General features: G+C 47.6%; 1 protein-coding gene across 3 annotated transcripts in view; it reads left to right on the top strand.

Annotated features, from left to right (window-relative positions):
* Positions 1-27589, top strand: part of LOC146801783 (E3 ubiquitin-protein ligase TTC3-like) — a 1211260-nt gene that overhangs the window by 996221 nt on the left and 187450 nt on the right. The gene's annotated exons all lie outside the window — the stretch shown is intronic.

Genomic DNA, 27589 nt, shown 5'->3' with positions numbered 1-27589 from the left:
TAATGAAATAAATGAAGGCATGAGGATCGTTCACTCAGCACTCCTGAAGAGTCCATTTCTGATTGAGACTTCAAACCACAGATTCTTCATGATCTGAATTTCTCCAGATGCCAGACTGCATCCATAAACTATTCAGCAATTCCCTTGTGCATCTCCAGGTGGCATTGTGTAGCACCGTGTCAGATCAATCCAACCATTGATGTAATGCCAGGGCTCCCATATATGTGCCACCTCCACTCACTGATGCTAGTTCATTTATTTTTGATAAACTTCTAGCTGCATATTCCGCCACTTAGAATATTCCCTAGACATCATACTCCATCTGAAAAAAGTGGCGACAACCTGAGGCTTGACATTACCTCTGCCCACGCTGGATGTGTTGTGCGTGGGTATATATAGGTGCCAGGTGCACCCGTGCATGCAATCAGTTCCTTTCCACGTCACAGACGCAGATCCGGAACAACCGCTGGTTTCTAGAGAGATTTTTGCAACATATTTGCCAGTGTGCAAGAGACATGTTCCACAGGGTTAAGGCCTTGTGGGGAATGTCACAGACAGATAACTATAACTGATCTACACTTGGTCTGCCTATGGTGCCTAGGTCATCCTATAATTCCGATGCCTCCATCAACTCCGCCCAGATGCACCTGAAGGTCATCTGGGAGTGGGTTGGGAAATCATTAGTTGCCTAACTCCGAAAGCCGCAGCATTGATTGAAGTCACGGGGAAGACAGTCCCACTCCCGAAGCCACACCTGCGACGGGTTATCATCGCTGAGTTCATGGTCTTCAGGTAACCTAGAAAATGTCCAAGCGTACTCTACACTGTTCCCCTGTAAGTCTCCGGGGGGGGGGATGGTGGGGGGGCCATCATTGTGCCTCCAGGACTAGAAGGTGTTCCATGAAGCCCGTTCTTGGCCCTACCTCGAGCAAGACCAAGTTTACTGGAGCAACTCTGTTACAAATTAGGAAGTTTCACGAGGTGAGGATTCCTTTATTTGCACATCCGACTCCTTTTGGAGCACCTTTGGGCACCATGGAGCCAGAAGGCCTCCCAAGTAGACTCTCACTGGCAAGACTCCTATGCCAGTTGACCCTCTGGATCGTCCCTTAAATTCTTACTGACTCTGGTACTGAACCAGTTTTCGGCACAAATGCCAGCTTCACTGTTGCTGGAGGACAGCAAGTGACCCCTTGTGCTGTCTGGCTCCTAGAAGACCCTGTGCCATCTACGTTCAAGCTGGACACCACTTCTTCGCAACACAAGCAATCCGTTGGACACAGACACTGTTTCCCTACCTCAAGGCAGGCACCAGTTTATTCATGACATTCGGCACTAACTCTGACAATGACACCTATGATGCAGGGATGACATTGCTCGGCAAATCTGAAAGTGGCAGTTAGTTATGGATTCCTCCTGGATAATTTTTTCCTCAGCAGTACCCCTGCGCGTCGATAGGTGGCGTCGGTGGACTCCGCGTTCATCTTTTGTTTCGTGGTCGCCGGAATGACATCGTGGTATCTACTTACGCTACCCTCTCGCATCGACGTCAGTTATTTCTTTTTCCGTGCCAGCCAGCGCAGATCTGGAGAGAGCGGTACTTCAAGTCACTTTTTCGACTGCACTTTTTAAAAAAAAACTTTTGTCGACACCTTTTTCAAGTCAATTGACTCCTGGTGCACAGAGGGATGTCACGTCGCACCGACTTAAAATCTTGCGACTCCTGTTGCAAATTGACCCAAAGTCGTGCTCCAACTGCCGGGCCATGAACGAGCGGTTCCGAAAGCTTCTCAAGGCTCTGCAGTCCGGTCCGTGCTGTTGGAGCTCCCGGTCGAGAGGGAGGTTGCAGGACCAATAGCGGAGCCACCACCACTCGTCATCAAAGTCTTCGTCTTCGGGTAAGACGAATCACAAGAAGAAGGTGAAGAAGCATCGTCGCTCTTTGCATTCTCCTTTTCCGTCTGCCGATGCAGGAAGCAGAAGGTAGTCGTTCCGGAACCTGTTGGGTTGACACTGGTTGTGTCCCCAGCCGGCGTCGACTCAGGCCTCCCCCTCAATGAGGACACTGAGCCGGACTGACGTCGCCTGACGTCTGGACCGGGCCGCCCGTTACTTTTATACCCGTGTTCTCTCCTGATGTTTCCTACCATCCTGAGTGGCTCACTGGAGAGGGTGAGGAGGACTGGGAGGGGTCTTTGGACCCTCTTGCAGACCAGTGGGAGGAACCAGACTGGAGAGAGGAGTTGGGTGATGCCAGTGGTCTGGACACCTCCCCAGACCTTGGCATGCTATCTCCCCCTACCGTGGCTATGGAGGAGGGTGCATCTTATGCAGTGGTGTTGCGTAGGGCAGCCGATGCCCTAAATCTCGAGCTTCCTACGGTGGCGGTCAGGACTAACCTCCTGACAGAGGTGCTTCAATCGGCAGCGGCCTCTTCGGAGTCCCGGCTGCCGTTTAATGAGGCCCTTACAGACATCCTTTTGGGCACTTGGTCCAAGCCCAACACAGGGGCTCCTGTGGACAGGATGATTGCCCGATGCCACCGCCCGGCCCCGGGTGACCCCATTTTCCTCTCTTCCCATCCTACCCCTGAGAGCTTGGTAGTCCAAGCCTCAACGTCCAAAGATGCATTTCCTAACTCTCCACCTGATAGGAAATCCAGGAAGCTGGACCACCTTGGGAGGAAAATGTTTTCGTCCTCCAGCTTGGGACTGTGGTCGGTGAACACCGCATGTCCATTGGGCTGTTACTCCCACTTGGTGTGGGACACAGTTGCGCAGGTGCTGCCACAGTGCCTGGAGGAGACCTGGGCCGTGCTCTTGCCGAAGGGAGAGACGCAGCGAAGTTCACCATCCCCTGTGGGCCAGGACACCGCCGACTCACTGGGCAGGACGATTTCCACATCAGTAGCACTGCGACGCTACGCCTGGTTGAGGTCCACTGGCTTTTCGGGTGATGTCCAAGCAACGCTTTTGGACGTGCCCTTTGATGGCCGTCGCCTGTCTGGCGACAAGGCAGACAACGCGCTCAAGCGCTTTAAGGATTCTAGGGCTACGGCCAGATCCTTAGGCCTCGCTTCCACCTCCCGCCCAGAGCTGTCTGCTTTTTGCCCCTTTCGTGGCTACAGAAGGGGTGCCCTGCCACGTTCTGCCCAGAGCCACAGGCCTGCACAAGCTGTCCAGCCTCTATGCGGCCGGGGATGTGGTTCCCACCCCTGTGGGTCAGGGGGCCAACGGGAGGGCCAAGCCACCAGCGCTCCCTCTGCAGCAGCCTCCAAACCCTCCTGGTCCGGTCTTTCAGGCCCATCAATCGCCAGTGGGCGGCAGGATTCGCCATCACCTCCCCCACTGGATCAACATCACGTCGGACAGGTGGGTTTTGCAGATAGTCCAAAGGGGCTACTCCCTCCCCTTCGAGACTAGCCCTCCATCCATGCACCTCAATTCCATTTCATGTCAGAGGATGATCTGGCCCTTTTCCAGCAGGAAGTTATGGCTCTCTTGACCAAGGGAGCCATCAAGCGAGTTCCTGTCCCAGAAGTAGGTCGTGGTTGCTATTCCAACTACTTTCTGGTTCCCAAGAAGGACAAGGGCCTGCATCCTATCTCGGATCTCAGGAACGTCAACTGCTTCCTCCGGAAGGAGAAGTTCAAGTTGTTGACACTGGCTCAGGTCCTGTCTGCCCTCAACCTGGGAGACTGGTTGGTAGCGTCGGACTTGCAGGACGCTTATTTTACATCCCCATCCTGCAGGCCCACTAGCGTTACCTGCAGTTCATGGTAGGCCACGAGCACTTTGTTTACCATGCTCCCCTTTGGCCTTACCAGCGCCCCTCGGGTGGTCACGAAAGTGATGGTGGTGGTCACAGCTCATCTGCGCAGATCAAGGGTTCCAGTCTTACCCTATCTCGACGACTGGCTGTTGAAGGTAGACCCGCCCCAGGCAGTCGTCACCCACTTCTAGACAACGGCGGACCTCCTGCATTCACTGGGGTTCACTATCAACGTGCCAAAGTCACACCTGACTACTTCTCAGAAGCTTCTTTTCATCGGTGCGGTTCTGGACACGATGCAGTTTCGGGTTTATCCTCCCGATCAGCAAATCTGGGATATTCGGGCTATGAGTCCGATCTTTCAGCCTCTATCCCGGGTTTCGGTCAGAGTGACCCTGAGTCTGCTGGGCCTCATGGCCTCTTGCATCCTGCTGTTTTATCAGGCCAGATGGCATATGCAGGCTCTGCAGTGCAACCTGAAGTTCCAGTGGGCACAGCATCAGGGCAATCTGTCCAACTGCGTCCAGATCTCGGAGGGCACTGCTCGACAATTGCAGTGGTGGCTCACAAACCAGGATTGGGTCAATGGAAGATCCCTGTCCCTTCCCCAACCAGAGTTAACAGTGGTGACGGATGCATCACTTCTGGGGTGGGGCAGCCACATTGGAGAGGTGGAGATCAGAGGCCTCTGTTCTCCGGTGGAGTCCGGGCTCCACATCAACCTTCTGGAGCTTCAGGCAATTCGTTTTTCACTAAAGGCATTCCTTCTCTCTGTCCTGGGAAGAGTAGTGCAGGTGTTCACGGACAACACCACCACCATGTGATACTGCTACAAACCGGGCGGGTGGGGTCGTGGACCCTATGTCAAGAGGCTCTCCGCCTTTGGACATGGCTGGAACATCAGGGCCTATCCCTGGTGGTTCAACACCTGGCAGGTTCTCTGAATGCCAGAGTGGGCATGATGGATCACGAATGGCGTCTTCACTCGGAGGGGGTGCAAGGTGTCTTTCAGCAGTGGGGAGAACCTTGGTTAGATCTATTCACCAATGAAGAGAACGCCCAATGTCAGCAGTTCTGCGCGTTGGAATTTCCATAGGCGACGCTTTTCGTCGCAAGTGGATTTGCCGTCTGTGAGAAAGTACCATCTTTATTGCATGATATGCCCCCACTTTTTGCTGAATTGCTGAATGTACTTTGACTGGCTGTGCCCTGGGCTCCTGCCAATCAGGTGCCCATGGCCTATGTTCCTTCCCTAAAAACTGTGCTGAAATCTAAAACCCAAATTGGCAAACCCTGGCCACATATCAGCCCCTGGTAAATGGTACACTAGGTACCCAGGGCCTTGTGACCAGGCAAGGCCACTAAGGGCTGCAGCACTTATTGTGCCACCCTTAGAGGCCCTGTACCCTGACACAAACACACTGCCCTTGCAGGCTGAGTGTCTGGGTATAGAACAAAACAGAGAGTCGACATGGCACACATCCCGGCGTGCCATGCCCACAACACACACTGCCCTGGCATACATCAGCCACCCCTCTAGCTGGGTGCCCTATGCCAGTGGTGTGGGTACAGGAGCATGAGCCCTGTGCCCCTACAGTACCCAGGTCCATTCCTGGGCGCTGTAAGTGCAGTGCTGCCATTTAAGAGTATATGGTGCTGGGAGATCGTCAACACGAACTCCACAGCACCATGATGGCTCCACTGAAGACTGAGAAGTTTGGTATCAAACTTCTCAGCACATTAAATCCGCACTGATGCCAGTGCAGGATTTAATGCATAATGCACGACAGAGGGCATCTTAGAGATGCCCCCTGAACCTAACCTACAATCCACATCTGGTCTGAGGGGCTGCCTAGGCTGCCACACAGCAGACATGTTGCTGGACCACTGGGTAGAGAGCCATCCGCTCTCCTGGGCCTGCAACAATGCATATTCTGGGCGAGGTGCTAGGTCTCCTCCCCTAGGATGGGCAGGGGAAGCTTTAAAGGCATGTCGCCTTTGTGAGCTTCTCCAGGCTGTATCCAGCAACTGGACCCTACTGGTTCTAAACCCCCACTCTGGCGGGAAGACTGGCCGGAAACCCCAAGGAAGGACAGGGGGTGTGCCAGCCTCTGCCAACCCCACCCCTCAGGTGGGGGAGGCGAGGTAAAACACATCCCCGGGCTCTTGCCATCTTGAAGATGGGGAGCCCTGCCCAATCAGGACTAGGCCACTGCCCCCGTCCCACAGGAGAGTGGCAGGATAGGGGGTGTACCTACCCTTTACCTACCTGTAGCGCCCCTAAATTTAGTAATCTGAAAGAAACACGTTAGTTAGATTCCTCACCTTAGAATATCCCCAGGCGTCAGACTGGATCCGGAAGATTTTTCGTCAGCAATACCCCTTGCGCGTCGCTAGGCGTCGTCTGCGGCTCCGCGTCCGTCGTCGGCGTCGTGCGCCGGGATGACGTCGTTCGGAGTACTTAGACGCCGCCCTCGCGCGCTGACGTCAGTTCTTCTTTTTTCCGCGCCAGTAAGCGCAGATCCGGGAGAGCTACCCCTTTTAGTCTTTTTTGACTAAATCTTTTTTGATCATTTTTGATCCTTGTCTGTCGACATCTGGTGCCGGTAGGATGCCTGGGTTCAAGGCTTGCGAGGATTGTCATCGACTGATGTCGGTGACCGATCACCACCGCCGGTGCCTCTACTGCTTAGGCCCCGACCACGACGCGGAGTCGTGCAACGACTGTCAGGCCCTGACTTCGAAGGCTAGGCGGGAGCGGTCCCGCAAGCTTCTCGAGCTTCGCCACTCGGCTCCGCGTCGTGCGCGATCCCGGTCCAGGAGGAGGTCCAAGGATCGCTCGCGGAGCCCTAGCCGACGCCATCGATCGTCCGGCTCCAAGTCGTCGGGTAAGTCCAAACGCTCAAAGAAGTCCAAGAGGCGACATCGCTCTTCGGACTCCCCTCGCCGGTCGCGCGACTCGGCCGAGGGTCAGGGTGGTTCCACCCCCGCGGCTCCGGCGGAGCCGCAGGTGCCGCGTCCGCCCCCATACCTTCCGGTCCCTGGGGCTGACGCGGCGCCGGCGGAGATCAGTGCCTTCCTCTCGGCCATGAGGAGCCTGGCCCCGCCGTCGACGCCCGCTGGCGCGCCTTCGGGCCCCGCGGACTCGACTGGGCGACCTCGCGTGCCGGCGGCTCCGGCCCCGGCGCCGTCGACGACTCCGGTCTCGACGCCGCAGATCCCCGCGGGGCCCATGCCTGGGCCCCAGTCGACGCCGGTTGACCTAGTCACTCCTCCACCGGCGCCGACGCCTGAACCACCGACGCCGTCACCGGCGCCGCCGACGCCTTTGACGCCGACACCCCAGTTTAGCCCTCATCCGGAGCCGGCGCGGCGTCGTCCGACGCCGCATCCGACGCCGCTTGAGTCCTACCATCTCTACAGTCCGGTTCCGATCATTCCTCCTGTTTATCAGGAATCGGAAGAAGGGGGCGACTGGGAGGGGTTCGAGGACCCTCTGGCTGTTCAGTCACAGCTTTCTCAGGACTGGGCAGATGAACTGGGGGAGGCCAGTGGGCTGGACACCTCGCCAGACACTGGATTCACTTCTCCTCCGACCGTGGCTTCGGAGGAGGGTGCAGCATTTTCTGTGGTGCTGCGCAAGGCGGCCGAGGCCCTTGGGCTCGAGTTGCCTGCCGTGGCTGTGAGGACTAACATCCTCACTGAGGTGCTTCAAACCTCAGCAAGCTCCACTGAGCCTCTGCTGCCGTTCAACGAGGCCCTCACTGACGTTCTGCAGGGCACCTGGTCCAAGCCCTCCACAGTTCCTCCTGTGGATAGGAACGTTGCCAGGCGCCACCGCCCTGCTCCGGGCGACCCCAGTTTCCTGTCCCAACACCCCACCCCGAGAGTCTGGTTATCCAGGCCTCTACCTCCCAATCCTCCTTCCCGACCGCTCCGCCGGACCGGGATTCCAAGAGACTCGAGCAGTTTGGCAAGAAACTGTTCTCGTCCCTTAGTTTGGGCCTGCGGTCCTTAAATACCGCCTGTCTCTTGGACCGTTATTCCCATTCCCTGTGGGATACGGTGGAGGACGTGCTGCCCCTGTGTCCGGAGGAGGTCCGGCCGCGTCTTACCCAGGCTTTGGCCGATGGGAGGGATGCAGCACGGCACGCCATACGCTGTGGGCTTGACACCACGGACTCGCTGGGTCGGGCGATTTCCACCACGGTGGCGCTCCGCCGCCACGCCTGGATGCGGTCCACGTCATTTTCCGGGGATGTCCAGACCACCCTCATGGACATGCCCTTTGATGGCACTCGCCTGTTTGGTGAGAAGGCGGACAGTGCGCTGAACCGCTTTAAGGACTCCCGGGCTACGGCCAAGTCCTTGGGCCTCTCGGCTCCGCGGGCGCACACCTCCGCTTTTCGCCCCTTTCGTGGCCAAGGAAGGGGCGCCTCCTCACGTCCGCAAAGCCACCAGCCGCAGAACCAACCTGCGCGCGGTCGTGGACGTGGCTTCCGCCGTGGCGGAAATGGAGGCCGACGTGGTGAGCCCACTTCCACCCCTGCAGCATCCGCCTCCAAGCCCTCCTAGTCCGAGCTTTCAGGCCCATACCACGCCAGTGGGCGGCAGAGTTCGCCATCACCTGCTCCACTGGCGGTCCATAACATCGGACAGGTGGGTGCTGCAAATCGTCCGAAGGGGCTACTCCCTCCCCTTCGAGACGACCCCTCCAGCCATGCCACCGCAGCACCACCGTATCTCGGGGGATCATTTGAATCTTCTCCGCGAGGAAGTTTCGGCTCTCTTGGCCAAGGGGGCCGTCGAGCGCGTTCCGAGTCCAGAAGTAGGTCGTGGTTGTTATTCCCACTACTTTCTGGTTCCCAAGAAGGGCAAGGGGGGCCTACGCCCTATCTTGGACCTCCGGAACGTCAATGCCTTCCTCCGAAAGGAAAGGTTCAAGATGCTAACGTTGGCTCAGGTTTTAGCTGCCCTAGACCCTGGAGACTGGATGGTAGCGTTGGACTTGCAGGACGCATATTTCCACATCCCCGTCCTGCCGGCCCACCGGCGTTACCTGCGGTTCACGGTGGGCCAAGAGAACTTTCAGTTTACCGTGCTCCCCTTCGGCCTCACCAGTGCCCCTCGGGTGTTCACGAAAGTGATGGCGGTGGTCGCAGCTCATCTGCGCAGATCAGGGGTTCCAGTCTTCCCCTATCTCGACGACTGGTTGTTGAAGGCGGGCTCGCCCCAGGCAGTCGTCTCCCACCTCCAGACTACGGCGGATCTCCTGCATTTGCTGGGGTTTTCCATCAACGTGCCGAAGTCACACCTGAGTCCCTCTCAGAAGCTCCTCTTCATCGGAGCGGTTCTCGATTCGGCGCAGTTCCGGGTCCATCCACCGGAACAGCGGGTCCGGGATATACGGGCCCTGATTCCCATCTTTCGGCCTCTATCCCGGGTTTCGGTCAGGCTAGTGTTGCGGCTTCTGGGGCTGATGGCCTCCTGCATCCTACTAGTGCATCACGCCAGGCGGCGCATGCGGGCTCTGCAGTGGGACCTGAAGTTTCAGTGGGCCCAGCATCACGGCAACCTGTCCGACCATGTCTTGATCTCGGAGGGCACTGCACAGCAGTTGCAGTGGTGGCTCACGGACCGCGAGTGGGTCAAGGGCAAGAGCCTCTCTCTTCCCCAACCAGAGCATGTCGTAGTGACGGATGCGTCCCTCCTGGGATGGGGTGGCCATATGGGAGAGGCGGAGATCAGAGGCCTCTGGTCTCCGGCGGAGTCTCGTCTCCACATCAACCTGTTGGAGTTGAGAGCGATCCGGCTTGCACTGAAAGCCTTCCTTCCCTCTGTCAGGGGAAGTGTCATGCAGGTGTTCACGGACAACACCACCGCCATGTGGTATTGCAACAAACAGGGCGGGGTGGGGTCGTGGACCCTTTGTCAGGAGGCTCTGCGCCTCTGGACATGGCTGGAACACCAGGGCGTCACCCTGGTGGTTCAACATCTGGCGGGCTCTCTGAACGCCAGAGCAGACGAACTCAGCCGCCGGTGCATGATGGATCACGAATGGCGTCTGAACTCCGAAGTGGCGCAAGGCCTCTTTCAGCAGTGGGGAGAGCCTTGGTTAGATCTATTCGCCACCGAAGAGAACGCGCAATGTCAGCAGTTCTGCGCGTTGGAATTTCCAAGGCGGCAATCGCTCGGCGACGCTTTTCGTCACGAGTGGAGTTGCGGTCTGTTGTACGCTTTTCCGCCTATACCACTTCTGCCCAGAGTGCTGAAGAAGATCAGGCACGACCGGGCCCAAGTCATCTTGGTGGCTCCGGATTGGGCACGAAGATACTGGTATCCCGAGCTACTCAGTCTGTTGACCGATCCCCCGATACGTCTGCCCCTTCGGGAGGATCTCCTGTCGCAGCAGCAGGGGACGGTCCTCCACCCGAACCTGTCCAGCCTCCACCTCCATGCGTGGAGATTGAGCGGCGGCAGTTGATGCCATTTGACTTGCCTCCTGAAGTCTGTGATATCATTCTGGCAGCCAGGCGTCCCTCCACAAAGTCGGTATACGCCTGCCGGTGGAACAAATTTGTGGCATGGTGCACAGCAAAGGCTGTGGATCCCCTTTCCGCCCCTCTTTCTGAGGTTCTCCTCTTCCTTCTTTCTCTGGCCCGGCAGGGCTCTGCCCTGGGCACCCTGAAAGGTTATCTTGCTGCCATCTCCGCCTTCTTGCGGCTTCCTGATCAGCCTTCTCTTTTCAAGTCCCCTGTGGTTACACGCTTTCTCAAAGGCATTACACACACGTTCCCTCCTGTCCCTTTTGTAATGCCTCAGTGGGACTTGAATCTGGTATTGACATTCCTGATGTGCGCTCCCTTCGAGCCTCTTCACAATTGCCCTCTTCGTCTTCTAACTCTAAAGACTGCTTTTCTGGTAGCCATCACCTCGGCTAGACGGGTGAGTGAGCTCCAGGCTTTATCTTCAAAGCCTCCTTTTCTATCTGTTCATCCGGACAAGGTTGTCCTTCGGCCTCGTCCCTCCTTTCTTCCTAAAGTGGTGACTCCATTTCACCTTGGGCAGTCTGTCACCTTGCCCACCTTCTTTCCGCCTCCGCATCCTTCCAAAGAGGAAGAGAGGCTCCACCGTCTGGACCCAAAACGTGCGCTCTCCTTTTATCTGGACCGCACAAAACAGTTCCGGGTGGACGACCAGCTTTTTGTTGGGTACGTGGGCGCTAAGAAGGGGAAAGCTGTGCACAAACGAACCATCTCTCGGTGGGTCGTTTTGTGTATAAAAATTTGCTATTCCTTGGCTAAAAAGGACCCTCCTGTTGGGCTGCGCGCCCATTCTACTCGGGCCACGGCGGCTACTACTGCCTTGGGACGGGGAGTCCCTTTGCAGGACATCTGTCAGGCGGCGACGTGGGCTTCGCTACACACGTTTGCCAGGCATTATTGCCTTGACAGCCAAGTCCGGAGGGATGGCTTCTTTGGCCGTTCACACTTTCTGGTGTGATCTTGGTTCGCAGACCCACCACCGGGGATGGTATTGCTTGGGTATCTATTCTAAGGTGAGGAATCTAACTAACGTGTTTCTTTCAGATGAACAAGTTACTTACCTTCGGTAACGATGTATCTGTAAGAAACAATAGTTAGTTAGATTCCTCACCGACCCTCCCATCCTCCCCGTTCTGCGAACTGACATCTAGGGTTAAGGTTGTCCTTTCAGGCCCCTAGATTTTATTTTTGGCACCAGTGTCGGTCTTTGCATGGCTCTGCGTTCCTGGCGCGGAAGGCTATGTACAAGAACTGACGTCAGCGCGCGAGAGCGGCGTCTAAGTACTCCGACGACGTCATCCCGGCGCACGACGCCGACGACGGACGCGGAGCCGCAGACGACGCCTAGCGACGCGCAAGGGGTATTGCTGACGAAAAATCTTCCGGATCCAGTCTGACGCCTGGGGATATTCTAAGGTGAGGAATCTAACTAACTAATGTTTCTTACAGATACATCGTTACCGAAGGTAAGTAACTTGTTCTTTAAAGGCCCTCTGAACCTTCCTTCCTGAGATCCAGATTCCGAAACAGCAAAGAAGATCCAGAAGAGAGAAGAGCTGCCGTGCAGCTGCTAACAAGAGGAAGACACCAACTGCTTTGGTCCCAGCCCTACCGGCCTGTCGACCCTCGAACCTGCTTTTGCTAAATCCCGGCATCTCCCGTGGCCATCAACCTCACAAACCCCGGAGGACCTGGCTACCTTGTGACTCTGAGCATCTGGGACTCCCACGAGCAGTGGCACTGCTCAAAGCTAGTAACTGACCCCTGGCATCAGCCAGGAACCGCGAACCCTGCATACTACACCCGCCAAGCCTGGCCTGTGCTGGAGTGGACAAAGACCACGAGGATGTCCCTAGGCGACTGTGACCCTGAATCCGGCACCCAAGGACCCACCTCGACGCTCCTGATGACGCCTGCAGCCTCAGAACCAGGGACACCCCCAACCGCCATCAACAGAGGATAAGATTTCCCGACACCAAAATGCACCCCGGCGCCCTGCGGCCCCCTGTGCCCAACTCCTGGGTACCTACCTATCCTCCAACTACCCAACTTACCTCTTGAAGTGGTGGTCGCACCTGAAGAATCTTCGTCCCCGAGCTTGCAGCCTTTGTTCGTTCTTTAGCTTCTCCATTGCAATCCATTAAGCGCCCGACGGCTCAAAAGCACCCTGCACCCAGCCGCCCAAGTGGCCCTGGCAGTGCAACTTCTACTCTAATCTACTTCCCCATTTACCCTGAGCAAGTGTCCAGGAGCCCAGCTCCCACAGCCGTGTGGCCTGCTAGCCAGCAGCCACCAACTACGGGCCCCCTGCCTCCCATAGGATAACATTGGGCCTACCTCACTCTGCACCCGGCTGCCCCTGTGCCGCTGAGGGTGTAACTACTGTACTTACCTGACCCTGGGAGACCCCCTGAGTGTATGCTCAGCACCTTAACTCTGCCAGTCGAGTACTTACCCAAAAGCCGATAACTCACTTTTCTTCCGTAGGGTAACATTGGCTGGTTTCACTTGAAAATTCTTCTAAGTGTAGAGTTTATAAACTTTAAAATATTCACCTAAAATCAACCGAGTAACAAAATTGAAAATACTCACCTGCTATTAGGAGAGATTCCAGTGCTGTATCTTGGTGCCCGGCACTGACCCTGAAAAGTAACTACAAGCATACTTACCGCTAACTCAATTTTCTCCCATAGGAAACCATTGACTGTTTTTCTGTGAAATTTCTTCTAAGTGTCGATTTTTGCAAACTACAAATATTCTTTAAAAATCGTACCAACTGTGAAAACGTTATTACTTACCTGTTTTAGATAGATGTCCCAGTACTGAGCCTAGGAGCCCAGCACTGGATTACAAAAGTAACCAGAACATACTTTACCTGCAACTTGAATTTCCTACCATAGGATAACATTGCCTAGTTTTTGCTGAAAAAGTTTCCAAGTGTCGATTTTGCAAACTTAAAAATATTCGTAAAAAATCGCCTGTATAACCAAAACGCGTTCTCTGAACTGCTTACAGTTTCCAGGATCCAACACTGAACTAGAAAAAGTAACAATAACCCCACTTACCTGCTAAGTGAATTTCCTCCCATAGGATAACATTGGTGATTTCATTAGGAAAAGTTTCTTAGTGTCAACTTTTAAAATACCAACATATTGCTTAAAAATCACAATAGTAACTAAATCGTATAAACTCACCTGTTTCGAGGAACTGTCCCAGAACTGAATCTAGGATCCAGTCCTGGAGTTAGAAAAGTACTCCTAAAAGTAATCAACTGCATTTAACTTGAAATTCCCATTGAGCTCAATGTATTATTGTTTGAAATTGTGTTGCCTATTGGAACAAACTGTAACTATTGCATTCAAAAGTCAATTGCCTAGTGCACAGTATTTGACTAAAGCATCTCATTCTGAGAAAGTATATTTTGATACCTATTGTTGGTTCTAAAATAAAACAATCATATATTTTTATATACAAACATTGGCCTAGAGTTCAGTTCTTGAGTGTGTGAGACCATTTGCTGACTGAATGTGTACAACAAATGCTTTACACTGTCCTCTGATACTGCTTTACTGCTCGACCAAGCTACCACTTTAGAGAGTAAGGTTATATCCAACTTTAGCCTCTGCCAAACCTCTGGGGACTGTGGACTCTGTACACACTGTACCTATTTGGGAACAGTATATACAGAGCCACTTTCCTACACGGTCTTCTATACACCTTTCCACCTATACCACTTCTGCCCAGAGTGCTGAGGAAGATCAAGCGCGACCAGGCCCAAGTCATTCTTGTGCCTCCAGATTCGACACAGAGTCTGGTATCCTGGGCTGTTACACTTGGCCATCGATCCTCTGATCAGGCTGCCTGTTCGAGAGGATCTTCTTTTGCAGAAGCAGGGGACGGTCCTCCACCCGAGTCTGTCCAGCCTCCACCTCCTTGGGTGGAGATTGAGTGGCGGCAGTTGACGTCTTTTGACCTGCCTCCTGAAGTGTGTAACGTTATCTTGGCAGCCAGGCGTACCTCTACTAAAACTGTATGCGCCTGCAGATGTAACAAATTTGTGGCATGATGCACAGCAAAGGCTGTGGATCCCCTTTCTTCCCCTCTTTCTCAGGTTCTCTTGTTCCTCTTTCTTTGGCCCAGCAGGGCTCTGCTCTGGGCACTCTTAAGGGCTATCTCCCTGCCATTTCAGCCTTTCTTAGGCTTCCTGATTGACCTTCGATTCCTTAAGGGCATTACTCATCTCTTCCCTCCTATTCCTTTCTTAAAGCCTCAGTGGGACTTGAACTTGGTTCTGACTTATCTTATGTGCGCTCCCTTTGAGCCGCTGCATACTTATCTTCTCAGACTTTTAACTTTGTAAACTGCCTTCTTGGTTGCCATCACCTCTGCTCGCAGGGTGAGTGAGATTCAAAACCTTTCTTTTAAACCTCCTTTCCTGGCTGTTCATCCGGATAAGGTTGTCCTTCGCACTAGGCCTTCTTTCCTTCCCAAAGTGGTTGCCTCTTTCCACTTACAATCACTTTGCCCACCTTCTTTCTGTCCCCACATCCTTCTAAAGAGGAAGAGCTGCTCCATCGTCTGGATCCAAAATGTGCGCTTTCCTTCTATCTGGATCGCACAAGACCATTCCGGGTGGATGACCAACTCTTTGTTGGCTACATGGGCGCCAAGAAAGGTCGGGTCTTACAAAAACGGACCATCTCTCGAAGCGTCGTTCTTTGTATAAAAATCTGCTACTCCTTGGCGAAAAAGGAACCTCCAGTAGGGTTGCGTGCCCATTCCACTAGGGCAATGGCAGCTACTACTGCTTTGGGACGTGGAGTCCCTCTTCATGACATCTGCCAGGCAGCTACGTGGGCTTCACTGCACACGTTTACCAAACACTACTGCCTGGACAACCAAGTCCGGAGAGACGGCTTCTTTGGCCGTTTGGTTCTCTAGGATTTTCTGGTGTGAACTTGGTTCGCAGACCCACCACTGGGCTTGGTATTGCTGGGGTATCTATTCTAAGGTGAGGAATACATAACTAATTGTCTCTTTCAGATGAACAAGTTACTTTTCTCCGGTAACGATATATCTGTAAGAGACATAGATTGGTTATCGATTCCTCTCCGCCCCACACATCCTCCCCGTTCTGCGAACTGACTTCTAGAGTAAGGGACTCCCTTTTAGGGCCCTAGTTTTTGTGCACCAATGGTCAGTGTCTTGCATGGCTCTGCGCTTCTTGTGTGGAATGTCGTTTCAAGATCTGCCGTCAGCGTGCAAGGGCGGCGTCTAAGTAGATACCGCGACGTAATTCCGGCCACCACGATGCCAACGACAAATGCGGAGTCGACTGATGCCACCTATTGACGTGCAGGGGTAATGCTGAGGAAAAAATTCTCTGGATCCAATCTGATGCCTGGGGGTAATTCTAAGTTGAGGAATCCATAACTAATCTATGACTCTTACAGATATATAGTTACCAAAGGTAAGTAGCCTGGATACCTCTCCGGACAATGTCTTGTTCTTGCATCCAGGGTTGGCTACTGAAGACAGCACTTCATTTGCCATGGAGGTGATCAGAGCAATGGAAATTCCTGACCTCCAGCCTCCTATACAAGAAGTCGAGACGGATGTGCTGTTTGAGGTCCTTCAACCTGGAGAAACCTCTTCAAAACCTCTCCTTGCTGTTTCATTTTCCTGCTGTGCATGGTGGACCAGGAGCATTTCAGTTCACTGTCCTCCTTTTTGGCCTCACCAGCCCTCCTCTGCTCTTCACGAAAGTGATGGCCGTAGCTCACCTTCAGAGGTCAAGGGTCCTAGTTTTCCTCTAAGAATGACTGGCTGCGGAAAGCGGAATCACCCCAGACAGTCGTCAACCACCTCCCAGAATACAGCAAACCTTTTAACGTTGTTGGGATTCATCATAAACATGCCAAAGTCACACCTGAGTTCTTCAGAAGTTCTCCCTTTCATTGGATCCATTCTGCACACACTGCAATTTATTGCCTTTCCCCAGGAACAGGGAGTCCAGGACATTTGGGCTATGATTCCGATGTTTCAGCTTCAGTCCTGGATTTCAGTGAGTGTAACGCTAAGGCTTCTGGGACTGATGGCCTTCTGTATCCTGCTGGTCGTGCACATCAGGTTGCATATGCGGGCTCTGTAGTGGGATCTGAAGCCCTTGTGGGCACAGCACCAGGGGGATCTCTCTGAATTAGTCCAGATTTTGAAGGAGACTGCAAAAGATCTACATTGGTGGCTACTGGACCCCTCTGCCTTCCCTACCCAGAGTCGACAGTGGTGACAGGTTCATCACTTTTGTGGTGGACCTCCACCTGGGAGAGGTGGAGATAAGAGATACCTGGTCTCCAGCGGACACATGGCTCCACATCAGCATGTAGGAGCTGCAAACCATTTGTTTGTTGTTGAAAACTTTCCTTCCATCCATCGAAAGGACGCTGGATTAGGTGGTCAGACAACACCACCGCATGTGTGGGACTAGTCGGAACAGTGTTCGGATTAGTCCGTCTAGTTGTGCCAAAGTGTAGATCTCTAATTGGTATCTTTTTAGCATGGACTAAAGGAGTCCATTCCATGGAACAGGGAAGAGGATGTATTGGTGAGGAATCTGCAGTTAGAGTATCCACCGGAAAGATCTTTACCAAAGTTAAGTAACTTGTTCACCTGGAAGGGGAAGCAGCAGATAAATATTGAGTTCCATTGGATTAGCAAACCAAAAGCTCCTTGTCCAGTCTGTGGTGAAGAAAATTGAAGCCCAGGTTGGTGGATCTTTTAAAGAACCAGTATGAAAAATGGAATTGGAGGGAGCATATTCAGATGCCCCTGGTTCCATTGCAGATGCAATACGTTTCCCATAGAGCCAGGTAGTGAAAAGTAGAGTGCACAGAGCATACAGTCAAACATCCATTCTCATAAAACCAGTGATACAGAAATAAAGCTTTAGAGCAGGGAGTCTTGGATCGAACTCCTTCCTATGTGTTCATATATCGCACAGCTATGGTGTTGCCTAAAGGAATCTGCAGCATCATGTCTGTAAAGGGGGATATGGTCCTCACGGCAAGTGAATAACACAAATATGTATCTACTCTTGTGCCAGTGGCCAAATGCTGATACATTTCCCATCTCCCAGATAACTGCCTCAGTCTAGAGAGGATGCTACAGTCAGCATGGTAAACTGCTTCTTGGTTGCTCCACCATAAAGTTGGATGGGCTTAGCCACCACTTAATTTGTTGGAACACTACTGAAGATGCCCTTACAGTAACAGACAGATTTCACTGATGAGGTGACCTCTTACTCCCAAACCTCCATTGCAGAAACCTTGTGGTTCTCTGAGCATGAGGAACAAGAAAGACACATGAGTCAAGAGGCCTAAAATGCCAAGGACAGGCAGATTTACTACAAACAGGTTGGCCTCATTCTCTTTTTTCTGACCTTCAGATGCCTGGATACTAAATGGTCTCAGGATGAAAGGTTATGCTCCGGCTCCAGACACCACATGCCGTGGCAAACGGAAAGGGACTTTTTCTTGAAGCACTTGGAGCAATGCTTTAACCCTGAAACCTTGAGAGATGGCATTAACCCAATGCCTACTGACAATGTCCCAAAAACATTTCAAATTGTAGATAACGGTTATAGACAAGCTGCACACCTGTGTCAGTTAGGTGAGTAAATACAGGAACTCTGTTGCGCCATGTGGCGCATTATTTAGATTCTTGTCTTGTCTGGGGGTGGTTGGAGCCAAGACTAGAATTGCATTGGGACCACTTGGCAATGCAATAGAGCTATTTCGTAGAGTTTTCTGGATCTGGTCTAGCATCTGGGATATTCATAAGATGAGGACTCGGAGTAGAAATATCTTTTAGTAAATGTTTTCCGCTGCTTTTTTTCTTTTTTCGCACTTCATCGGTGCCAGATCTTAAAATTAAATTTTCTGTACTTTAAAAAGGAGATGTTACAGTTACAGGTTGCTTTGGAAGAGCTGCTTCATATGTTATTGTACGTATCTTTGTTTTCCCAGAAACAGTGGAGTGCATGATCTCTGGCTACATATATATTCTACAGTTCATCCTTATTAATTCGGAATTTCCTCCTTAATTCTTGAATCAAATCATTTGCAAATGTCACCTGCATGCATATTCTCAATGCCTTATCAATACAAAAATGGATAATACCATGAACATTAATTCAACTCCAGGTTTGTTCTTTCCCTCTAGCCAGTGTTCACAAATGCTCTGAATGTTGTAGAGCACTCAAATTTCATGTTGTTCTCTTTCTAGCTAACTCGCTTTTCATGTCTGCAGTACTTTGTGGCTTCTAAATCCTAGAAGGCACCTAGAAATATGACCTTATCCTCTTTGTCTTATTCTCAAATTCAGAACCAAAAAGCTGAGGGTAGAGGCTATTTGAGGCCACACTCAACAAATGAATGAAGTGTCAAGATGTCAGATAGTGCACGAAACCAAGGAGCACTCCCCTCTATGCTCCTCAAAATAGGAACCATTCCTACAACAATATTCAATGCAAAAAGGTTCAGCACTATAAATTAGGATATACATGTCATATTACAGTTAAAAAAACAGCACACAAGGAGACAGCCAGATCCGAGATGTGTGTTTCTTGAAGTGGTGTCTCTTTATTTTTCTTAAAAGGATTTCTCTTTAATGTTCCATAGCCAACGCGTTTCGTCTCCCAAAGAGACTTCTTCAGGGCTAATAAAAAATACATACAAATCTAGTTTTAAAATAGTGAACCTTGACATATACATCATTACCAATACATATAGAGAAACACACATTTTTACAAACAAATATTTTCACAAAAATATATAAAAATTCTTTCAGATTTCACGTACATAATAAATCCTTTAGGCATATAAGGATCTGTATTCATCTTTCCAAAAGATAGGACATTTATCAGTAATAATGGTAATATTTATATGGACATAAATGCTATATTGAACAGTTAATAAAGGTATCTCAAAAGTATAATTTTTTCAGTTTTTTTCTCAAAAAAAGGCTTCACAGATTATTCATATAATTATAATGAATCTTGTACCTTCACAGCATGGCATAAATGTCAATAGACGGTCGTGCAATTCTACAGTTTAAAATTCCAATGTTCGGAACGCTTCTATAAAATTCAAAGACTCTGAAAATAAAAAATATATGAAATATAAAAAACATCTTATCCTTATATATTTGATATACAAATGTGTACATGAAAGACAACTTATTTTTTCACGTGCACCTGTTAGTGTATAACATCAATGATACATGTATAGCTCAATTTTGTATTCAATCCTGTATATTTACTGACCAAGGAGAACATTTATTTAAAATGATCTTTATATATTACTAGTTCTAATAACCGATTTGCCTAGGAAAAGCAGAAAACCTGGGAAACCGATGCATGATATGTCACATTATTTTTTAAGAGCATCAAAAAAAGGTGGACATCATAGGACTTCTCCCAACAACAATTTACAATCGTTTATTGATTTTTAAATAGTAACTTCATGTTGTAGTTGTTCAATAACCCTGTGTCTAAAACGTTTCAAGGAAACTCTACGTGAACAAAAACAGAGAACGTTATGAACGCAGGCACATAGCGTACCTTTTTTTTAGCATGCCTAAACAACACTAGCTGCCACCTTGGGTGTCCCACGGCCCGTTTAACCCATATTGAACACGCTACATGAACATTTTTAAGCATGCAGCAGACCGTAATATCCTGGATTACTAACACTAAGATTATTTGGGTCTACCACTGTTGTGCGCGAATAGCAAACTATTTAGCTGGCTTAAGTTGTTTTTTTGCTTCTTCTTGAGAAGTAAAAAATAAATAAAAATGACAAACAAGAAAAATGTAATAATAAGGAATGAAAACCGGTAAACGTGAGCAATTATATAAATGTTTGCACAATATGTGTGGAGTTATTATGTATTAAGGTGGGTGTGAAAGGCTAAATGGCGCAACAAACAAAAATTGCACACCTTATTTAGAACAGCAAATTGAAAAATAGAAATCAGTAGCGGTGCAATCAATTAGGGAATAACACCCAAACTCCCTACAGGCTCAATCAAAGATTGATAAGATGCAATAATATTGATGCACACGCTGTTAACAATAAAGATACACAGTAAACGATATTAACACATATGAACTTCTGTTCTTCTTTTATTATTCATGTAAGATCCTTCCAATCCCAACGCGTTTCGTCGTTTTACGGGTGTGTCCCATACGACTTCTTCAGGGCTGGAAGTAATGAATAACCATTGTAATACTCAGTATTAATAATGGGCATCACACATAATGTGCCCCCAAGATGTGTACCAAGTGCAGAGTAATCACACGTGCATACAGGTGCCTTGTAGTACATTACCCCTGTAACAATTACATATACCTATAACCTAAGGCATTTGATAACTGTTATGACATAAACATATCAATTCTTTCATTTTGTATACACAAATACAGTATCTCAATAACTTTGTGTCAATCCAATACTCTCTAAATCCTACATTATTTACTCACCACCCTCGTGAGTTACATGCTTCTTATGGTCATAAACAATATTATATAAAAATCTATACCTGAGTAACTGGAATATATTCAACCTGCAAAATAAATAAATGAAATCTAATTACCTCACAAATAAACTGACTCTGTCTCACTTGAGACACGATGTATCACAATGCCAACAGGATATTTAAATGTACAACAATACCTTCAAAAGCTCCGTGTAATCCCTAGTAGTAATCTCAAATATCGTTTCTCATGTAATTTTCGGTCCTTAAACGCCAATATCATGGTCCCATAACACCTAAAAAATATTGTAGCGAAACTTAGATGACTCAATACTCCGCATACATATCCACTCTGCCACATCAGCCTAGTAGTGCTCAAAAAGAAGAATTTGTGCTTACCCGAATTTACGGGTCACCGTCAGCCAGAAATTTTTTCACCAAGTCTCACATCTCACAATATCCAATGCTTCAAGTAAATTCCGATCTGTGACAAAATAACCACGTTTATCTAGCAACCAATCCCTATATCACGTCTCCCCAACTATTAAATGACCTCCAAATCTGCCACAATTCCCATATCTTACCTGTCGAACGAAGAGAAACCTCGTGTACGAGTAATCAGTACTAACGCTGCACAGCCGCTTATTCTTCCGGTATAAAAATAGTTTCAGTTCAAAGGACATAAACATAGAAAAGGGTGAAGGCGCTATTCAGTATAACATGCGCCATATTGGAGTTCCTCAGCTAATTTGTAGTACTGAGAGAATCCATCCAAAGTGATATAATATTGTTCCGACAACAACCTCCATATATTGTTATTCAGAGTTATTTAACTTTAATACACCATGTTGAAACAACCACTTAATTTATGAACACTCTATATATATATATATATTACAGGACTAAGTATACTAGCACAGAGTACTCGCTAGTACAAGATCTGTACTGAAACGCGCCATGTTTGGATTGCCGAATTAGTATAATCATGTACTACACGCACATCGCTAGTACAAGATCTGTGCTAAAACGCGCCATGTTTGAATTGCCAAATTAGTATAATCACGTATTACACGCACATCCTCCATCGTAAATCAAAGCCTATTAGCTCATGAATTGTATAAATGCCATCTTTTAAAATACTCTACATCCAATGATAAGGATTTGTTGTTAATCAAAAAATCATATTTTCGTGAAAATCTACTTATCACGATACTTCTAATAAATCTACTCTCGCCCAGACAGATAGGTATGAAAATCAATTCATATCACATCGGATCATTCGCACTACACCGTATCCAGTCATTTGTGCCAATATAAAATTATGCACATCTAATTCAAGTAATACAATAGATCAGAGTTATTTCAAACCTGACCTGTCATGATTATTTATAAATAAATACAACATTCCCATGTCTACATAATTGTGCCTCAGTTTGACAGATCCTACTAAGATGAAAGGTCGTTTCACACAAATTTCACACAATTGAAGGGGTCATTATCCCACTGTTGAAGGGATTCTTAATATCCAAAAAGCGTGAAGTAAGTAAATGGGGTCAGACAGCAAACACCGTTTTGCTGTCTGACCCCATTTACTTACTTCCCGCTTTTCGGATTTGGAAAAGTGAGTCGGAACTTATACGCATTTCTCAATTATAAGCGCTACATGGCTTTCTGATTACAAGGATATACTCGTATCTCATTTCGATGGCCTGAATCTATATGTATTTCACACCGTCTAAAATTTAGTGCTGTGAAACCCATTCAAACTACTTATCTGAATTCGCATCGTGGAATTCTCTAATTTCGATCGTGTGATTATAGTTGAATCATATACTTTTTTGGAATCACACTAGTAATCGTATGTACTCTACATCGTCCAAGTAGAGCCCTGAAGAAGTTCTTGCCTCTTAAGAACGAAACGCGTTGGCTGATGTCTCATTTTATGAAAAAATACATATAAGAATAAAAGGAACTTTAAGGACTTCCTATCACGTTTGGACTTCTTACTGGTGCACCTTCCTCTTTTGTCAAAAAAGTTTTTTCATCTGGATTTCAGTGGAGTCCCTCTGCGGCAGACTTTTGGAAGAATTGTGCACTGGATTTGTATCTCTTGTATATACTAGGATTGAGGTGCTGAACCAGTGGTCAGCCGTGGTGGTGCTTTGTGTTAACTAGATTATTGGCATATCTCATTATTACTTACCAGCAGTGGCATGATAAGCAGCAACATGTGTCATCCACGTTATATCGTCTCGAAACCGAGCATTCACAAACGAGCATTTTTAAACCCCCCACCCGGAAGTAAAATACCTCATGACTCGTATCTATTTTGTAAACATGGCCTCCCACAACGGATGAATGCGGCGGCCAAATTGAAACATTTGCAGCCGAATAGTAAGCCATATCATGTACTATTTCGAAAGCATTATATGTGGTCACATCATCCACGTTATATCGTCTCGAAACCGAGCATTCACAAACGAGCATTTTTAAACCCCCCACCCGGAAGTAAAATACCTCATGACTCGTATCTATTTTGTAAACATGGCCTCCCACAACGGATGAATGCGGCGGCCATATTGAAACATTTGCAGCCGAATAGTAAGCCATATCATGTACTATTTCAAAAGCATTATATGTGGTCACATCAATCGTAAAAAGTTATGAGTGTTTATATAGACAGGCCACTGACACAATGAATTGATACACAAAGAAATGTTATGATCAGTTCTATTTAATCAAATACCTCGGGCGTCACCGCATAAATAGAGTTTTGATATTTTTAAAATCAAATTAGTTTTGATCTGAAAAACTCTGTTATTCTTTGGACTACGATCATTCTATTGGGTCATCGTTTCATGTTCATACCATTTGGCTTGTTGACCCAGCCATTTGAAATGCAAATTAAATGTGTTAATAGAGCAACCGACTCTGCCGTATCTATCTATAAATATGGCCTGCCATAGCGGGTAAATGCGGCGGCCATTTTGGAACATTTGCAGCCTAATAGTGAGACATGTACCAACAACATATGATATATGATTCAATTCCAAGGTACTGTATATGATCACACCAGTCATGGAGCGTTATGAGTGTTTATATAGACATGCCACTAATGCAGTAAATTAATAAACAGTCAAATATTGCAATCCAGTTCTATTCAGCCAACCATCTCGGTAGTCACTGCCTAAGTGGAGAGTTGATGTATTTAGAATCTAATCAGTTTTATTCTCAAAAATTAATTTTATTGTTCTTTGGGCTACAATGATTCCATTAAGTCATTGTGTCATGTCCATGTCGTCCACATACACAATATCCCTATGTTTGTTATTATACAGAAGACAAACCTCTCCATTATCTGTTGTGCGTCACCAGTGTATACCCATAATCTGTTAAAAACACTAAATGGTGACAAAATGTTTTTAAAATACTGAACGTTTTATATGTGGGTAACTTTAGATAATGATATAAGTTGCATCGATAATCCAAACTTATCCCAACTAATTCAGACAATACAGTACCATCCATCAAGATATAAAACTTTTCTTCAGTTGAGGGCAGCTGGCTAGTGTCACAATGACCTTTATGAAAACAGCAATTTACTCCATTATTAGCGGTGATAGCTAATCAAACAGCATATAAGAACACATTTCAATGGAGCATGCAAATGAGAAATGCTCATTATATCAAAAATGTCTCAAATGATCAACAGGTATATTTCTTAGACTTAACTCTTAATGGGCTAGATCCCTAAATGCACCACATTCGGACGTCGATCTCTCAATGCATACCAAAGTCCCATAACTCAAAATTAGAGTACAACTCATTTAGAGGAATTGGTTGTCATGAAACTCAAAAATGTATATATTTAAACATGTATGAAGAAGACTCATGAATTGTTTTACAAAAAATGATGCAATTCATCATTAATATTGAGCCCAGATTTTACAGTTCTGAGATGGCATATCCATGACACCTCACGTTGCCTGAGAATCAACTCTCTCTCACCTCCTGGTTCAGGCATCTTAACATGATCAATGCCGTAAAATTTAATTTAAAGGTTTTGTCATTTGGATGCTCACATTGTATATGCATAGCGACCGGATATTTCACATCACAATTTTTTATGGCTCTCGCATGTTCTTGTATCCGTAGTTTAAGACTGCGAATACAATTGCCAATATATTTCTTCTGGCAGGCACATATAATCATGTACACTGTGAATGTTGTGTTACAGTTGATGAAACAATTTATTGAGAACTCCCTAGATTCATTGCTGCCAAATTTGCTGGTCTTATTCAGACCAAATTTATATATGCAGCAGTTTCCACAAATGTGAAAACCCTGAGGTTTACCAGGTAACCAAGTTGTGGAGGAAGTGGGGACGCTTTTAATATAACTGGGACTTAGTATATCTTTTAATGTCCTACTCCTCCGGTATACTACTCTGGGCTTTCTTGATGTTATAGCACTCAAAGAACCTTCCTTTTCAAGGAGATGCCAGTTCTTTCTTAAGATGTTGTAGATATGATTACTGAAAGCATTATGTTCCGTAATGAAAAGGACCTCAGAATCAGATTTTCTGGTATCTGTCTTTCTTCCTGCATTTGACATCAGTGTTTCATTCCTCTTGAGAGAGACAGCTCTCCTCTCTGCCTTATCCAAGCAGGCTCGATTATAACCCCTCTTGGAAAAGTTGGTTTTGATTTTTGATTGTATTAATGTTTCTAGTGAAGTCTACATCCAAACTGCAATTGCGCCTAGCGCGAACCATTTCGCCATATGGTATGGCTTCAATAGTGGACTGTGGATGTGCACTAGTGGCGTGCAAATAACTATTGCACGCCGTCATCTTTCTATACATGTCACTATGTAGGTTGGCATCCTTTACAAATAGTCTCAAGTCCAAGAACTCTATGTTGGTCTCAGAGTATTGAATGGTTAATTTCACATTAAATTTATTCATATTCAAATAGGAATGGTACATGTTCAGTTGTTCAACTGTTCCGTGCCATATCATAATGACATCATCAATATAGCGCACGTAGAAGATCACATTGTCGCTCCACAAGTGTGCCCCTGGGCCCCAGACATGCTCCACCACATACAGCCCCATAAAGAGGTTAGCATATGATGGAGCGAATCTGGAGCCCATGGCAGTACCCCTTTGCTGCAAGAACCATGTACCGTTGTGTAGAAAAGCGTTTTGTGTCAAAACCATCTCCGCCATGGTTAATAACATATCAGTGTGCACCAGATGTTGAGCCCCCCGCTTGAAAAGAAAGTGTTTAAGAGCTCTCATTCCATCTTGAATGTGGATACAGGTGTATAAACCTTTCACATCCATGGTCACAAAGAATAGATTATCAAGATTCCATTTAAAGTCCTCAAGTTTGCACAAGAGATCAGAACTATCTCTAAGATATGATGGCAAGTTCTTTAGAATGGGTTGAAGGAAATTATCCACATATTGAGCAATGTGTTCAGTAGGCCTACCATTCCCAGAAATAATGGGGCACCCAGGTGGAAAAGGGCCCCCTTCATGAGTTTTCGGTAAAATGTAAATGCATGGCGAACGAGAATGGTGGGCCCGTAAAAATGTGTATTCCTGATCAGACCGTAAACCAGACTTGTGCCAGTCCCATAATTTGGAGTTGATGTTCTCCTCTGAGTTGTAGGATTTACCATCAATTTTTCATAACATTGAACATAATTTAATTGCCTATCAATCTCTTGCACATAGTCATTTAGATTCATGAGAACGATGTTTACCAGATTTACATCATCTTTTAATGATTGTAGTATTTTATTCTCTGCTTCACTGAGATTATTGTTGTGTATACAACCCCTCCTTTTATAATGCAGATCTTCTAAATCCTGAAGATCATTAATAACCTTCTTATAGAAGGCATCTATAGCTGACTCTTGTGTTTGTGGTGGCATAAATTTAGACCTACAGCGTATTCCACTATCAGTTGTGTAATCCTTAGATATACCCAGGTTGTTAGCTACCTGCATAACATCTCCTATTTCCTTCTCATCATACAGTGAGGCAAGTAGGTGTGTATGATGTATATCTGCTATAGATGGTGCATGATTGCTATTAATAACAGGTAAGGCGACACGTTGCACAGCAGGATGATCTTCAAAATACTTTTTTATTTTTACTTTACGAATGAATTTAAATAAATCTCTGTGTACATTCACAAAGCCACATTTGCTTGTTGGACTATAATTGAGACCCTTACTTAAAATAATCTCTTCCTGAGGTGATAATTCTCTCAAAGACAAATTAACATTTGACAATGCATTACAATCAGGGGATACATCAAAACTGTCAATTTCAATTGATGTACCATCTTTTACTTCTTGTTGCCCACATTCTGCTCCCTGGCCTTTGTACCTGACCCGGTGTTTCGTGCCACCCCTCCGCCTGCGTCTTCGTTTTCCATTTTCATGCGATTCCCTAATCGATACCTCCGTACCTCCTTTAAAAAAAAACAAGGGAGGGTCTAGAGAGGGTGCATTACTAGTTCCCTCTCCTGGATCACTTTCAAATTAAGAGAGTGAGGTGCTGCTAGATGAGATGCTAACTGGTTTCTCACTCTTCTTTTCAGTTGCCTGAGGTTTCGGAATCAGATCATCGTATTTTCTAGTGAACGTGAAAATACTTCCCCTCCAATTTAATTCTGGAAAATCTTCACCTGTTTGGTGATTGTGATATGTAGAGCAGCATATCT

The sequence above is a fragment of the Triturus cristatus genome, chromosome 8, assembly GCF_964204655.1.
Source record: "Triturus cristatus chromosome 8, aTriCri1.1, whole genome shotgun sequence".
In the NCBI taxonomy this organism is placed as follows: Eukaryota; Metazoa; Chordata; class Amphibia; order Caudata; family Salamandridae; genus Triturus; species Triturus cristatus.
This window is presented reverse-complemented; position numbering and strand designations above follow the sequence as displayed.